The following is a 5,021-nucleotide window of genomic DNA, read 5'->3' as shown; positions in this document are numbered from 1 at the left end:
CCCGACTTCCCATAGCTCTGAGAGCAGTGATTTACCTGCATAAACTATATACAGCCCCGACTCTGACTGACTGCCTTCTGCCCTAGTTTGATTCCAGTAAACAGTCCTCGGGCAGTTGGCTCCATCTCACTCTAGTTATACCCTTGAGGTCTAAGGAAATTGGGAAACTGAGAAAATGCATATCCCTCAAAAATGAATTTTTAAACTCATTAAAACATATATTGTGCTATCTATCTTTGGTTTAGTCACTTTCCTAGAATACTATCAAGTTGCTTCCAGAAATTTTGGACCTCCTCAGAGCCCCACCAAGTCAGGTAGTCATAGTGACTGTCTTTCTACCATTCATCCACCATTGACTACTCTCAACTTTTCCAATTTTCTTGGCATGATGTAAACATCATCAGAGCTGTTTGATCTTTATGAGTCTTGTGGAATAGAGCTTATCTGTTTGTTTATAGTTTGTAATCCTTCTGAGAACTGTTGTTTACATTATAGCTTTCAACCTTTATCCATTAGAGAATGATTCTTAGTCATATATCTATATTAGTTTTCTATATTTCTCAGATACCAGACCCTTATCAGAGATATTGTTTCAAGATCTTTTCCCCAAAGGACAACTTTGTTTCTTACTCTAGTAGCCATCGATTTTGTTCATACAAAAGTTTTTCGATTTCACATAATAGACATAATCTCCTTTGTAATTGTCTCCATCTCTTTTAGGTTATTAATTTTCCTTCTAGTTGTTTTGACCATGATGACTATATGCCTGGAAGGTAAAACTCCCACTTTAGTCCCCACTTCAGCAAAATTCTGAAGTTTGCACTAGACAGAATAATGTAACTGTTGGAATTATCTGGAGGCCATATTTTTTGTCTTAAAATATTAATTTACTAAAAATAGGCTACTCACTACAGTCTAACTAGCCATGGACTCCCTCCAGTGTGGAACACTGTATAGAACTAGCAACTGGACAAGAAGCCTGCTGGCCAGGGCAAGTTTGAGCAGTTGGATGCATCCGTCTAGGAGAAAGAGCCAGACTTCCCTTAGGGCAAGCAAATATATACTCCTTCTGACATCACCATCATCATCATAGTCTCTCCCCAGGACATCCTAAGAGACTTCTCATTGGAACCAAAAGAGTTTTCTTCTCAGAAAGTGGTCAGTCTTCCAGTCACCAAAACATCCTCTTCCTCCCCACCATGTGGCTGCCTACAGAAGGCTTGTCTTCCCAGCAACACAGCTGCCTAGCTGATTTAATTACTTTATCCCTTCCAGTGGGTCAAAAGTAGTCACTTGGGCTTGCCCACAATCTCATTATGTCTGAAAACAAAAGATCTAGACAAAAGAAGCTTGGACCCAACATAGCCCAGGGAGAGATAGATTGATCTTCAGCCCTAAAATCAAACTGTTTGAGTTTCACAATCAAAAGTTATGGGGGGAGGGGAGGACACCAAAGGGGTGCAATTTAATACTAACTTTTCACAATTCTGATTAAGAAATCCAATGGGAAACAAGAAGAAATAATTTCAACCATAAAAAGTCAGCCAGACTATTTGGAACTATACCCAAAGGGCTATAAAACTGTGCATACCTTTTGATCTGATAATGCCACTACTGGGTTTGTATCCCAAAGAGATAATAAAAAAAGGGGAAAGGACTCTCTTGTACAAAAATATTTATAGTTGCTCTTTTTATGGTGACAAAGAATTGGAAATGGAGGGGATGTCCCATTGGGGAATGGCTAAAAAATTATGGTGCATGTTGGTGATGGAATACTATTGTGCCATAAGAAATGATAAGCAAGATGATTTCAGAAAAAGGTGGAAAGATCTGCAGGAACTGATGCAGAACAAAATCAGCAGAACCAGGAGAACATTGTACACAATAATAATAATATTGGACAATGATTATCTGTGAAAACTTGGCCTTTCAGCAATGCAATGATCTGGGACAATCCTGAAAGACTTATGACAGAGAATGCTATCCACCTCCAGAGAAAGAACTGTTGAGAGTCATCTTTCACTTCAGTGTGTCTTTGGTTTTATTTGGGGGTTTTGTTTATGTATGACTTTGCTCTTACAACAATGACCAATATGGAAGTGTGTTTTGCATGACAATAAAAAATGGGGGAGAAGAAAGAAAGAAAAGGTCAGTCAGAACTCCACAGAAAATAGGAAGTACATTCCCTCCAAGAACATAAGTGCCAGTAAGACACAAGACAGGACACATGCAGTTTGAAAAGCTCTTTGTTCAGAGAAAGCAAGAGCAGAAGACTCCCTGAGAAAGTCTCAGGGATTGTCAGAAATCTCCAGGGTAAGGATTAGGATAAGCTTTGGGAAATAACAGCAAATAATCACTAGCACCATTTTAATAAACATTTGGCCTGAGACAGCCCAGACCCAGGGGCTCTACAGTCCCTAACATTCTTTCCAGAATGCCAAAGTAAACCCTGAAAATACAGCATCCTAAAACTCAAATATGAAGAAACAATTACAAAAAATCAGAGATATCTACTATGTGAAATTGAAAAATTTGAGAGGTGGAAGTCAGCACAGAAACTCAGGGGACCCAGGGAAAGACCAAGCAGGGCTGACCATTCCATCCTAACATGCTGCAGAGGGTGGAGCCTGGTACTGGCACAAAGCCCTAATTCAGAAATTAAAACTACAGACATGAATCATTTTTTTTAATCAACCAGTTTCAAAAGTAAATTTAAAAACTGCAAATTTAACTCCTTAACAACATTGAGCAGAGATTCAAAAGGGGTAAAAATCCATTTTCCACAAGAAGTACATGAATAGAATAGAAACAAAGGCACAATTTTTTTTAAATTAAAGCTCTGCAGGAAGGATTTATAAAGAGAATTAGTTTAGAAGCAAAAATATTATTTTATCCAAGAAATTATTTTCTTAAAAACTACAATAGACTAAACAAAAATCAACAACTCATTAAGGAAATGGAGGGAACTGAGGAATGGAGTAAACCACACTGATGTCATCTTGTGATTCAGTTGTAGAGTTGCCTCAGTTCTCTTTCCATTCAGTTACAAGTCTAGACCAACTTCTGCCTTGTAAGAAAACTTTATCCAGTTGTAGTAAAGGGGAAAAAATCTTTATTGTTGTTGAACATTAGGTAACTGAGATAAGTGTCTTCAGTGGATACAATATCTGTAGCTTTTATCTGACAGGGTTGTGGTGAGGCTCAAATGAGATAAAGACTACAGAGAGGTGTGGGCATATCAGCTATTATTGTTGAGAAAGTGAAAGGAATACTGACTATAATAATGAGTAGGATTTGCTCAAGCCTCCATTTTCCAGGGGTGTCTGATACATAACAATAATCCTTTGTGAGAAATTAAGCTTGAATAGGGATCTACCAACTGAACCCTTGCCCTAATTGCACTGATAGGACCTTAACTGAGAACAATCCTAGGAACCTTCCCAGATAAGAGAATCAAAATCTCCCCAGGAAGGGCTCTAGATTTCCAGATAAGATAACTTAAGATAAGCTGTGTACATTCCAAAAGATTTCTTGCCTCTTGGGAAATGTCCCTCCACATTTCTATGTCTACAGCAGTCTTTTGTCTCTTTTTATCTTCAAATGCAGTGTACCCATTATCACTCATGCCTAACCATAGCAATTCTGTCTCTCTTTTCTCTCTTGGTTCCCTTTGGTCTCATTGCTCTCTTCCTCAATACAACATATGTTTGAGCTTAATATGTTAGCTTCCACATTTCATGCATGTTTCGGCTTCTCTCCTAATCTCAAATATGTTTGCATTTCATCAAGAGATGGAGTCTGGGAGTTTTTCTTACAGTTATGTTCACAACACTTGCTATGTTTATTCCTTTCTTCATTTTGGTTTGACCTGTTGCCCCATTTAGTGTTATAAAATGTTCTCCTTGTAGTATCTTTGTTCCCTTTTGTGTTGTTAAAGTCAATTTGCTTCTTGAACCTATAGTAAAGAATTACATGGTCTGCTTTTCCACACAGGTAACATTTGAGATTGCTGTTTGAGTTCCTTCTAGGATTTGAGTATGTTTCAGTCTGTCTAGTTTGACTCTGTCCCCTCCCAGTTTGCAGAGCTAAATTTTCTATCTCCTCTCTCTCTTTTTCTCTTTTTGCATCTTTTAACTGCCTCTTGAGATCAGAAATCAGCCTGTCTTTCTCTGATTCTAATTCTTTCATTGCTCTTTATTCCTTGTTCCTAGAGTCATGTATGTAAGTTGTGTGTAGTCTCTGTTCTTTGAGAGAGAGTCTCCCACTGAGAACAGTTCTGCCTGAAGTAGATTTGGATTGGGATTGTTGTGCCCTTAATGAATTGTCTCCTAATATGCTGTAGGGATTCAGCAGCCTGATCACGACAATACCCTAATACATTTTCCAATCCCTCAATTAATTGATCTAGAAATAAGCTAGAATGTTCATCTTCTGCCTGATTTAGCTTTTCATATTTGTTCCAGGCATTAGGCCTCTTTGCCTATATTTTTAACGCCTCCAAAAGATCAGTTCTGTACTGGAGCAAATATTTCATATTTGTGTGGGAGAAAATCTCTAAGTCTTGGTGCTCAGTTGGCCAGGAAGTTAGATTTTCATTAGTACTGGTTTCTTCAAGGAACTTTGCCTTTTCAGAGGATGTATAGAATTCGTCCAGCAAAAATTCAATGTCTGTGAAGTTAGGGTTAAAAAGGTCAAAGCTTCTCTTTAATTCTTTCACTGATTTATATGCTGATAGAAAATATTTAGGGAACCTCCTTCTGAGCACTTCAGGATGCTGGGTCGTGAAAGCTTTGTAGGTTTTCATGTCGACTATATTCCCTTCCGGCCTAATGTGAGTCTGGTCCTCTATGGGGAACAAAGAGAAGGTACTAGGTCCAACCGGATCTGTTTCAGTTTGTTTATCATTTGCAGAAGTGGTCTTTGAAGTCATCATGGGTTTGGGAGGGCTAGCAGTAGCTTGGCTATGGGATTTTTCTATAACCTCCAGCTACATGATGGTGTGTGAGTCTAGGACTTGGCCC

Source organism: Gracilinanus agilis, chromosome 6 (genome assembly GCF_016433145.1).
Source record: "Gracilinanus agilis isolate LMUSP501 chromosome 6, AgileGrace, whole genome shotgun sequence".
NCBI classification, from domain to species: Eukaryota; Metazoa; Chordata; class Mammalia; order Didelphimorphia; family Didelphidae; genus Gracilinanus; species Gracilinanus agilis.
The sequence above is the reverse complement of the archived record's forward strand: the minus strand, read 5'-3'. Positions refer to the sequence as shown.